Source organism: Pieris brassicae, chromosome 2, assembly GCF_905147105.1.
Source record: "Pieris brassicae chromosome 2, ilPieBrab1.1, whole genome shotgun sequence".
Taxonomy (NCBI): domain Eukaryota; kingdom Metazoa; phylum Arthropoda; class Insecta; order Lepidoptera; family Pieridae; genus Pieris; species Pieris brassicae.
In genome coordinates, this window is record NC_059666.1 from 15,765,035 (window position 1) to 15,777,926 (window position 12,892).

General features: G+C 34.5%; 1 protein-coding gene across 2 annotated transcripts in view; it reads left to right on the plus strand.

Moving 5' to 3' along the window:
* Positions 1 to 12,892, plus strand: part of LOC123720677 — a 44,520-nt gene that overhangs the window by 15,765 nt on the left and 15,863 nt on the right. Inside the window, exon 1 of one of the 2 annotated variants that reach the window (XM_045677383.1) lies at positions 12,736 to 12,824. The exons of the other annotated variant lie outside the window; for it this stretch is intronic. The gene's annotated coding sequence lies outside the window, so the exon portion shown is untranslated. Of the gene's footprint in view, positions 1 to 12,735; positions 12,825 to 12,892 lie in introns of those variants that run through there. 2 annotated transcript variants of the gene reach the window in all.

Below are 12,892 nucleotides of genomic sequence, written 5' to 3' on the forward strand. Positions count from 1 at the left end.
TATTAAAACTTACATCTCGACTCTTTCGTATCTTTTATCTTGAATCGTATATAAAAGGAGTTGCCATGAATTATTCCTGGCAGTAGACCGCTTTAGTTTTTGTTTGATTTTATATCCTTTAAGTGTTATACATATATACTTTACACGTTAAACAGATGATAGCAGATTTCTTAAAATTTTTGATTTTAATATAATTTTGTACAATTTACACTTGATATCAAAATTAAAGATGGTTTTAAATAAATGAACACAACAAAGAAATTCTTGACCACTTCTTTACTTTATTAATGTTACCTTAAACTTGAGTTTTTTCTGATCTTAAAAGGCGTAATTTTTTTCACAAGCTTCCAAACTTTTAAAAAAGACCCTTTGTGGATAGTTTCCCTAAACAATAGATAATGGTAAAAGTCAAGTTCCCGTCACAAAGTTTGACTTCTTTAGAAGGTTTTACGTGTAAACTTTTAATTTATAGATTATCTTTAAGGCCTTTTTACACCAGCGTCAGCACTATGTAAATTTAAAAAGCCATAGGGACACCAACTTAAATGATGGGTTCTGTACCGAGAAGCTGCGATGATTGCGATATCAGCGCATTGCACACAAAAATGTCTGGATTCCGTCAATGTTACAGAGTGGCGGAGGTATATAAGGGTTGTTCGTAAGGCAAAAATTGGCCTCTAAATATGGCTTGTAATGGATTTTGATTCCGTTTTCTCTCTCGTAGTTGTTCTTTTATGCATATATGAACAGATCAAATAAGAGGCCCTTTATTAAACACAATTCAATCTATATCGATTATTTATACGCTCAAAGCTTAGACGACATTTCTTTGTTCTTTCACGACTTCGTTAGCATAAAAAAAATATTTTTGCCACCGACATCTTTTTCCAGGTATAAAATCACAATAGTCTATAGATGAACTTCAGTTCCGTTAATTAAAAAGGCCATTGAATTTTAACAAAAGTGTATGATCTTGATAAAGTACTTCAATTTTAATTAAGATAAAAATAAATCAAACGAAATATCCCTTGCTCATGACTGCTATCATGTACTAAATCAATTAAAATAATTTTAATTAAAGTATTTCGCCTATATCGCTGACGTAAGAAATTGTATAAATGTATAATATTAGTAAGTGCAAAGAAATATGTACTAGAAAATATAAGAAAAAACTATTGTTTTTAATAACATACACTAATATACAATATGTTAGTCAACAGTGTAATCATTATCACCTATTGTGGTTCTGGAGCCATTTTGTAACCTTTCTTTTTTTAATATTTTCTCAAGAGAATCATGCCTCGCTGACGTTGTGTTATAGTTGTCAATAATACATACAGTGTCGCATACTTTACTTGGCAGGTAAGAGCGTTGCTGTCATAGATATTAGTATAGCCCGTAAATAAATATTAACCATCAGGTTAGTAACTACTAGCTACCATAAGGGGAGTAATTTTAAGTGATGCAGGCTAACTTAATAATTTATTGCAATATCTTAATAAAACAATGTATACAGTATCTAGAGAATACAATTCTAGGTTTAAATAAATGTGGATAACTGATGTAATAGGTTTTGTTACCTGTACTATTAGTATTATAATCCCTTTTAAGATACCTAATTTATAACCGTTCGATAATTAAACTGTATAATGCAAGGAATAAAAAAATATATATTTTCGTTGGATTTTTATTAGATGTTGGTAGATAGAAATTATTGTTTGTACGCACCAAGAAATTACAGAAAAATACAAATTACAGTTTGACATTTCAAAATGGCGACGGTTGTACTAATTTCAGCCACCAGCCAAGAAAAGATTTTGGCACTCTACATCTTAGAAAGCAATAAAATAATTATTATATTAATGCTTATTGACACATTATTTCACATCATTGATTGGAAAATGAAATTGTGCTACTGTTTTCGTATTAAATGTCCAATTTTGTGTGTAAATACGTCAATTATTTTAAAAATATATGCAAATTGGATAGCCTGCATGAGCATACTGGTAAGTGGGAGTCATTTGTGTCGTGTAACGCGGACTTAATGAGGACGTGCTTTCAATGCTGTCCAGTATTTTACTTATTTTAAGTGACTGAAATTGGGATATTTGCTGTACTTCAGGTTGATCTCAATAGTAACTAGTCGTGTGGATTGAACGACTTGATTTGAATAAAAAAAAATTACGTTGGATATTTTATATATGTGTTTATATAACATTGGGATACTAATAAGCTAGTTACTATGAATATAGGTTGGGAGTAAGTGAAAGAGAACAATGTTGCAGAAATGGGAAACATTATTCCTTTTTTAGAGCTTCAATTGCGTGCGCTGTGTAAATATATATTAAAAAAGTTCTAAATGTAATTTTAAAAATACGATAAACCCATAACCTGATAAATAAGCGGTGAGGTATTTTTAGATGTGATTTTCATCTGCGTATTTATAAAAACAACATTCATTTCTTCATGTATATACGCATATGAACTTTGAACAATGCTTGATTTTTTTAATGTAACAGGAGGCAAACGTGCAGAAGGTTCACATGATGTCAAGTGCTATCACCGCGCATATACACTCACATTGTCAGAAGGCTGACAAGTGCGTAGCCAGCCTATTAAGAATTGGTACGCTCTTTTCTTGAAGGACCCTAAGTCGAATTGGTCGGAAGTACTTCAGTGGGCGGGTGGTTCCACATAATGGTGGTTCTTGGCAAAAACACTCATCTGAACATAACACTGATAGAGAGACCCCACATCTCTACGCAAGGCCAAGGGAACAAGCCGCTCGGAAAGTCACTGATCGTCGACGATTCAAATCGCTCTTCGTAAACCGGAGTAAACCGTCTAACTTTGCTGGGCACACCCTGCGTCTTAGAGGCTAACTTAGCCTTTCCTCCCAAATAACCGCAAAACTGAACGTCATATAGTTCTAACATTGTATTGATTTAATTATCATGAAGGTTATCATCTTTAGAAAACCACGAAGATCAATGATATGTATCTGTTATAATATAGCCTGTTATCAGCTACTTGACGAATAAAACATGTTTCGATGAGGGTGGCAATTTACTAATGTAAAGACACAAAAACCGCAATTTTTCATGATAATATAACACGGATACGGAATACTTAAAAAACTGTGTCTTAATTGAATCACAGAAACAGTTGTCGGTAATTGTGCTGCGTACTTGTGCTCCTGAGTTGGCTCCGGTCCTAACGCGCCTTTTCCGGTACTTGTACTCCCTCAACACTGTTCCGAAGTGCTGGAAGACAGCTTTGATACATCCGATCCCTAAAAAAGGCGATCGCTCTGATCCGTCCAACTATCGCCCAATCGCAATAACCTCCTTGTTCTCCAAAATAATGGAAACCATTATTAACGGCCAGCTCTTGAGGTATCTAGAGGGCAGCCAGCTGATTAGCGATTCTCAGTACGGCTTTCGTCGTGGTCGCTCAGCTTGTGACCTCCTTGTATACCTTACACATAGGTGGGCAGAGGCAATTGAGTCCAAGGGGGAGGCGCTGGCGGTAAGTTTGGACATAGCGAAAGCCTTCGATCGGGTGTGGCACAGAGCACTGCTCTCGAAGCTTCCAGCCTATGGGCTCCCCGAGAAAGTATGCAACTGGATTTCCAGCTTTCTCGCTGATCGGAGCATTAAGGTCGTCATCGACGGAGCATGCTCCGACCTTAAACCCGTCAATGCTGGTGTCCCACAAGGCTGTGTCCTATTTATTCTGCATATAAATGATATGTTGCAACTTAGTAACCTTCATTGCTATGCGGACGACAGCACTGGGGATACTTTTTACACAGGCCGGGCAGGTATTTCTCGGGCTGTTGTTGATGAGTGCCGGAACAAACTTGTGTCTGAAGTCGAAACTCTACTACGTGGAGTCTCGGGCTGGGGTAGACTAAATCTAGTCCAATTGAACCCCAAGAAGACACAAGTCTGCGCGTTTTCCGCTAAAAAAACTCCCTTTGTCGCTACTCCCCTCTTTGAAGGCACTCTCCTTAAAGCCTCAGCTAACATCGGAATATTGGGCGTTGATATATCGAATAACGTCCAGTTTCGCGGTCATTTGGAAGGGAAGGCTAAATGAGCCTCCAAAAAGCTTGGTGTGCTCAGCAAGGCGAGACGGTACTTCACTCCGGGCCACCGCTTGCAACTCTATAAAGCGCAAATTCGGCCCCACATGGAATACTGTTCTCACCTCTGGGCGGGAGCTCCCCAGTACCAGCTCCTTCCACTTGACCGTATTCAACGAAGAGCGGTTCGAATCGTCGACGACCAATCACTTTCCGTGCGGCTTGATCCCTTGGCGTTGCGTAGAGATCTTGGGTCCCTCTGCATCTTCTACCGCATTTTGCCATGGGGAGTGTTCAGAAGAGTTGTTCGGTCTAATACCCGCAGCTGAGTTTCATTATCGGACGTCAAGGCAAAATACAAAATACCAACCGTATCACCTCGACGTCCGTCGTTCCACAACTGAGCGTTTTCTAAGGCAGTTTTTGCCGCGCACCACCACTATGTGGAACCAGCTACCCACTGAAGTATTTCCGAACCAATTCGACTTAGGGTCCTTCAAGAAAAGAGCGTACCAATTCTTGAAAGGCTGGCAACGCACTTGCGAGCCTTCTGGCAATGTGAGTGTCCATGGGCGGCGGTATCGCTTCACATCAGGTGAGCCTCTTGCCCGTTTGCCTGCTATTACATAAAAAAAATATATATATAAATTTACAGATATTTTTGCTAGTTCAAGTAGTGTATAATAAAAACTTTTTAATACACAAAGTTACACTCAAGAGCGAAGGTGAAAGTCCAAGGTGGTAAAAGGCTTTGAGACTGAAATAGATCAATAACATGTATTGTTATTGTATATTAGAGGCTATAACATGATTTGTAAGGACCCTTTGAAAGACTACATGACATAAAGGGACTACTTTATAGAGCTATAAGATCACAATCGGACTTTGATCTTTGCATCACAATAAGTATTATGTTTTTCGCTTCAATAGGGCTGAAATAAAATATATTGTCTATCAATGCAGAATAAACAGATTAGAGAATAATTGTTATCTTTCAATATACGTTTTGTTCAGGAGTTGCAACTAGACTTTTATACAATGTCTGTTGCGCAAATAGATCTAAAAAGTAGATATATATATTTCTATGTGAACCACACATAATTACTATCAATAGGAGAGTGGGCAATCCAACTTCTATACCTACATATTTGAAATATTGATTACATTGCTAGGAATCGATGGGATATAAAGGTCTACAATGCCTCCTAATTACCTATAAAGTAACTTAACCTCGTTAATTTAGCCGATAACAGTGCTGGCCTTGTGTGTTGAGCGCGCGCCTTTCAACCCCGAATCACAGCTGTGCGCCAATACACTTTTCTTTCCATGTGCGCATTTGACATAATATATTATTCACATAAAAAAATATATTTGCAAATAACGCATAATTACCACCACTATTAAATATATTACAAATGTTACATAATAGGTCCATTAATTGATGACTCTGAGTACAATTAATTTTTGCTTTGCGCAACTAGAAAATCCAAGTTCTAGAGCAATGTAGATTTGTCAGTATTTAGGCTTTAACCTCAATTTGCTAGAATTACTAAACTTAAGTGCCTTAGAACTTATCTCTAGTAAGCCGCAGCTACTCGCTGGAGCAAAAACAAATAGACGAAGCCGTAGTAAGTGTGGCGGAAGGGTATTCGGATTAGAAGAGCTTAGGAACTATTTCTTCATTCACTTCCTTCCAACTCACCAGTCTTTGTTTACTATGAAATATCTCAAAGACCTAAGTTTATCGCTCTTAAAAATCAATGGGATTGCGTTGTATTGGTGCAAGCAAAATACGAAAAAAGTAACGATACATTTTCAAATGACAAAAATGTATTTAAAGTTCTTTTTGAATCATTCTAGTAAACACCGCGAACAAATACCATACGGAAGTCATGCATTTAATGTTGTACAATGAAAAATCGCTTTTTAGTAAGGATTTAATTATATAGGATATAGGAATAATATATTTACACTGCCTATTGACTAACTGTTTTTTTCTTTCTAGGACTGCCTGTAAGAGATGGCTAGTTAGAAATAGGGCCGGTTGCATCCCTAATAATGTATGTTGTCTGTTTTTATCTGTACTTTGTATTTAACGACTTATAGTTAAAAAATAAATACCTTGTATTTATTTTACAACTATCTCCTTAAACTTGATTTGAGTAATTGTCTAGTAGGATCAGTGTTCAAATCAATATTAAATACATTCCCATTGATTCGGAAACATACTCTAAAAAGGGAAAACTTGTGTAAAAATATTAGCCACGTGAAGATTGTAAATGAATAGAAGCCTCCATTGATATGCCAAAATGCTACAAAAACCAATATAAGCGAATTTATTCTAGTTAGGTCGTCAAAAAAGTGAATAAAAATACTTGATAGTCGAAGTACTTCATTATAAGTCCTAGTAAAAAATGTACCCCAGGAAGCGCGAGCTGTCTTCTGCAGATTCATAGCGATAAAAAATTAATCCCTATTCAATAGGTTCGATTCTCCGCAGATAGAACGAATTGCTCTCTTTCATACTATTTTTAATATCGCTCGACGTATTGCGACTATATAATTTAATATTTTTAACTGGGATTTGGCGCCTTCTTCGAAGTGACGGTAGATTATAGTAATAACAGCATTTTTATCTAATTTGCTTCAATCATTATATTGTATGATGTCCCGTTTTTTCTCAATAATGGTTGTTATTTTTAGCAAGTAATACTTTATGGGTCGTACATAAGTTATCGACACCTGAGTCAAGGAGACGCTGGTTTTCTCACAATGTTTACGTAAAGAAAGTTCGCGACTAGAATGAATAATTAATTAGTGTAACGCACGGGTTTGAAAACATAATCACAACTTGATATTTGCATGCCCTGAACTCTTACTGTAAGTAATCCTTAGAAAATAGGAACGTAAAAAGAACGACATCGTTTAGAATCAATCAATACTGTCATAGATCCATAATTATATACGTATCAAATTTTACCTTAAATACATTTTATTAGTGTTAATCGTCTGAATTTTATTTACACAATGGACAAGATGGGAACCTTAATCGAATTCGATATATTATGGAAATAATACACAGTTAACGTACGTCAAAGTATGTTTTGTAAATCATTGTTTAGACTACCTTATAAATCTAATGCCGTTTTCCAAATATTAGAGAATACGAGCTTGCGAAACCTATAAATATACTACTGATAATATATAATTTTTTTTGTTTAACCTTTGTGTTTGAAGGACCACACTACTACATAAACAAATCCTGTACTTACACTACGAGCCTAGGCTTGCCCGTATCTGCAGATAGATCGCTGTAGTAGCTGTTAAAGGACGTCACATCTCACGCGGACCATCATTGAGATTGCTACGTCCACGCTTAAACTCCAATTGTAAATAGTGGCATGAGATGAGGCTTTGTTAAGAAATGCTAATAGCAGCCTATCATGGCTTTGTTGTTGAGTATGCCCACAACTAAAGTCATAATAAATCATTGACCGACAATTTCCTCGCGTTAGGTCACATGTAACAAGAGTTTCAGATTTGCCGCCAATTCACAAAAACAAATGACAAATGAATGAATGAATTAGGTTACCAAAGAGTTCTAAAATTTAAATAAAAATATGTCATTAAAAATGTTTCTAACTGGCCAGTTCTAAACATGTATCTTAAACTAACTAATGGAGCCAACCAATCATACTCCAGGTTCTCCAAAACATACCTATTACCTTTTTTAAAATGTATTAATTCCAATATCTATTATGTTATCATTAGGTAGGTACTTCACCTATAAAGCTATCATTGTTTTAAATCAATATTGATTTATTCATTAACTAATACTGCCCTCATGCGGCCATTTAATCTAAACCTTTTATGGCTATAATTACAGTAATTACACGCACGTATTGTGTCCACAAGGGGCTAATTTTCCTTTCCAAATATCGAATAGTGGTGCCCTTGGACCTTCAATTGGCGGGGAAAAGTAGCATTAAGAAGATTGGATAAATCCAAAAGATGAAGATTTAATGAATCCTGATACATTGTGGTTAGAAACAGAAATAGTGGAGATGAGAATAATAAATATGCGAGAATCCTTAGAAAATTATTTCTCACACTGATATTATAATGACGGAAAGTTTCCAAGTTTGGATCTAGGGTAATCTTTGAAACTATTCTAATCGCGTTATGACAACACTGTTTTGATAACCAGCTGCTTCGCGTCTAGTCGAGTTTGTGTTTTATACGACCATTCACTGTTACGAGAAATCGTAATCGTAAAGTCAATCTAAACATATATTATAAACAATGAAGATTTGTAATATGGATATGGTCACAACAAGATCTACGTAAGTTGATGACCGACTGAATGACTGACAACTTAAGACCTTCTATCGCTGCTTAGTAACTGAAAACTCAGGCTTTTAATATAATCCACAACGAATATAATAGGATGTCAAAATTGGCCTGAACTGCTTCGAAAAAGGGATGGTATGTTCATTTATATTATGCTTAGCCTTTAAGCAAACACCTCTACGCTGTCACCATAACCTCGTTTGTCAATATAAATTAACATTGAAACATATGACGTTGCCATACCGTACAACATTGATTAGTAAGATGCTCGCCGCATAACAATTCCGGCTAAAGCTCCTTCAACGGTACGTGACGCAACGCACAGGCAACGTGAGTAGCCGTCTTTTTAAAACGTTTAATTGGTTTTATTAAATGTACAGGTTCTTATATTAGGCGTTACAAACCGAGAAAAGGGCCCAAGTACTATTCACTGATTTAGTTGGTATTGATTTTCCGTTTTTAAGACGGACTGTTTCTCCGAATTCGGTGCCAATATCTTGAGATAACGCCCCGAGCCCGAATCGGGGATAAAATATTAGATAATACGGCGACACTTTGAAAGATTTATTAGCTTAATAAAAATACGAATTATGTATTTGAAATCCAGCTTTTTCTCGGCTGTGCAAGCTTTTTTAGCATCTATAAATATTACGATTAAAAACTTTGAGCTGCGATTTCATGCCTATTGGCATTTTCAAATTGTTTATTGTTTTGACGCTTCAGAATTTTTATTTAAATTTGGAATAGTTAGTCAATTCCGCAATTTTAATAGCATTGTTGTTTAATAGATACTTAAAGGTATAATTAATAACTTTTACATTAACTCGCTGATGTGTTTTTATATAATTTCAAATAAACTTAAGCTTGGTTATATAAAGCTTTAGTGAGAAGTACTGTAAATATACCGCATATATTTAATATAATTTATAAAAGGCATATATTTAATAGTGTAAAGCAGATTTGAATTATTTTCAATATTTATTAAAGAAATACGTATTCGTACAAGACACGTTTAAGCCACAAGGAGCTTTTAAGCTTACCAATGAACTGTAATTAAAATGTTCAAGATAATTTGTGATAAAAGCGAAATTTATTAGGAGTTAACTTTGACAAGTCTTAGCCACTTAAGCGCTCATCAAACAGGGCGGGAGTTACAACACTGCGTCTTGAACAATTTTGCCGCATTCATGTTTACGCTCGATATTCTGAGATGTTTAATATCAATGAAGTTTTTTAAAATTAATTTTAATAATAATTGACGTCTAAACTTATATCATAATAAATTAATATTAAAAGACAAGTTATTAGTAATAAAATAATCAAATATGACAGCTTAATTAAGGTTAAATAATAAGGTTTTCATCGAATTAATGAGAAAGTATTTATTATGATTTTTATAACGGACGTAACATAATTGCCAAACAACTTTCATTTGACAGTCGTTATAATATGATTATATTATGTGTTTTTTCTGTATTCGTATACACATATGAAGTAGAAGAGGGTAAAATTTTTACGGCTGAAACGTTACTAAGTTGTGCAGCGTTTTTGTCGAAAAAAAGAGATTGAGAGAGAGTGAGAAAAAGGGAGATCAAGAAAAGATACACTCTATTGGTTGACGCATTCATTTAGTAGTTACATAGAATTTTAGATCCCAATTCTGTCGCATAACGTCTTGTGTGGTAAACGCAGATTGTTTATATTATCATTAGTACGAATACAGTGATATACAAATACATGGAGTGATCATATACTGGTTCATGATCATCTATTAGGGCTTTTCCCTTTGTAATAATTTATTTACAACGAAGTTTCACTTTTGACATAAATGTGTATTAAAACACTGTAAATATATTGTGTATATTTTTGTATAGCATGGTTTATATTTCGCAGTTCTAATATAATTAAAATCCTTTTTACCAAAAATTAATTAACCGTATTCCATTTAATATAATATGTTAAAGACTCTTTAGCACTTAGATCGTATCTTCAATAAATGTCGTTTCTTAACAGCTTCCGGAATTTTTAAAGATTTTAATCTGGAATTCTTTTATTTAAGTAGCCTTCGGTGATTTATTTATTTTCAGTTTATTTAGTAACACTTCGTTACAGAATCGTTATTATTATTGAATGAAAAGAGGGACAATTGGCGGCCTTATCACTTTCGAGCGAACTTTTCCAGGCAACCACTGTGAAAAAAATAACGATAATAAATTAGATAAGGTAAGCCACAAATAGTTATTTAGACGAAACTAAAAAGGGACACATGAAAACGAAACAGTGCACATAAATCACGATAATTTTAGATCAGTCTCACATCAGTTAGTACGAAAGTTAGTGATACGAGGTGGAGAGGTAATGTTTGTACAGTAGATTTAAAGAAGGATAGCGAAGGAGCTAAGCGAACAGGGACGGGAAGTGAATTCCATCACCTCACTGCAGAGACCTTAAAGGATTCGCCAAGAAAGGAGGAGTTATGATATGGGATTTCAAGGATATAGTTTTCGGAAAGGCGTATGCTATAGCTTAATTTGAAAGATTTAGCAGCATTATAGCACATTCTAAATATTGATATTAGTTAGTCTTGACTTATTAACCGTTTTTAATGAAGAGATTAAAATTACTTTTAATATTATTATTATTAATATATTAAAAAATCAGTGGCGCTACAACCTTTTTTTAGGTCTGGGCCTCAGATTTCTGTATCTGTTTCATGATCATTGTTTAATCGAGTAGGCAAGTATATGATCAGCCTTCTGTGCCTGACGCACGCCGTCGACTTTTTAGATCTAATGCAAGCCGGTTTCCTCACCATGTTTTTCTTCACCGTTCGAGCTAATGTAAAATGCGCACATAGAAAGAAATCCATTGGTGCACAGCCGGGGATCGAATCTACGACTTCAGGGATGAGATTCGCACGCTGAAGCCACTAGGCCAACACTGCAACATTATTATTAATATAATTACACATTTTTAAACAAAAGCATAGGTACTATTTTATTACTGCAATGCTCATATTTAGTATATATATATATAATTTTGTTAGAAATTAAATAATTTTGATAAACGTATATTACGTAGAAGTGTCGGGAGAATATTCAATCCATAATTTGTATAGGCGTGATTTCATCGATCTTTACGTAATAAAATCTAAAATCGTCCCAGCGAGCTCTCCAATCTACTAATGTTTGACAATCTGGCATTGGTTCAATGTCTAAGGCTTAATCTATCCCAGGTTCTTACACTTGACCCAATTGGCTCCAGCGTTTATTTTAATCCACACTCAGCCTGCAGCTGCTTTGAAGAAAATCCTTTGAAATATTTCGATTATTTCTTCCATTAATTACAGATGACAGGTCTCATTTATCATAATTTCCCTCTGCCAGTATTTAGAAATAAAAATATAAATTATAGACTAGCAACGTCACAGTGTAATGATAAAGTATCTTTGTGTTTATCTGTTTGACAAATAGATTCAGAAAATGTCATTGTCAATTATATTTCATAATAATGTTGCAGTAATAATAGATAAGCTGCTTTTTGTATTTTTTCTTTGATATACTTTTTAAAATACCTTGTTATCTTTATAGTTGCACATCCTTCATAAGTATGAGTGCAGTACCTATATGTTAACAATAAACTAAAGACTTATTGATGTTTGGTTCGCCGTTCGGTTGATTAGATCAAAAAAATAAATATGTATACCGGGATTTTAATTAAAATCAAATAAATATTTCTGTATTCAAACTACTCAAACATATACACAGGATTTTAGTATTCTGGGCTTACAATCAAACAAGAATATTTTATTTATTTGGGCAGTTAGACGATGTACGCTACTTTATCGTGTCAGATATTAATTATTGAATTTATAAAACAAAATTATATGGCCGCGGTGGTTTTTTATGAGAATATTGTTCGTTTATATATTGAATATTGCAATATATGATATTTTTAAGGCACAAAGAACACTGATACGTTAATATATTTTTATAATCTGTCAATATCGGATGGGTAGTTGTCAAAGCGGATATGTGACGTCACGATGATTGATGAGGTAATGCATGATTGATGTGCTCTATTGAGCTTGGTTAGTTTAATATTTTGTGCTGCATTACTCGTTTATTTTCGCCCAATATTATAATTAAAAATTTTGACAATCATTTTTCAAAAAGTAAGTTAGTAAAACTTTAAAAAGGTAATTGTCTCACGTAGTTAAAATGCCTATCGCAAAACAAGCGCAAAGTGGAGTTAAGAATGAAAATCATCGCGTAAATAGTTTCTGAAAATGTGTAGTCCTCGGGAAAGCCAAAATCAATATTATGTGCGCTGAATATCACCACCAAATCAGAATACTGTTGACCATTTCTATATTTTTTGTGCTAAGGTAAGAAATATTTGCATAATAGCGGTGGACGAAGACGCCAGCAGCATACAAATTTGCCCTTACTCATA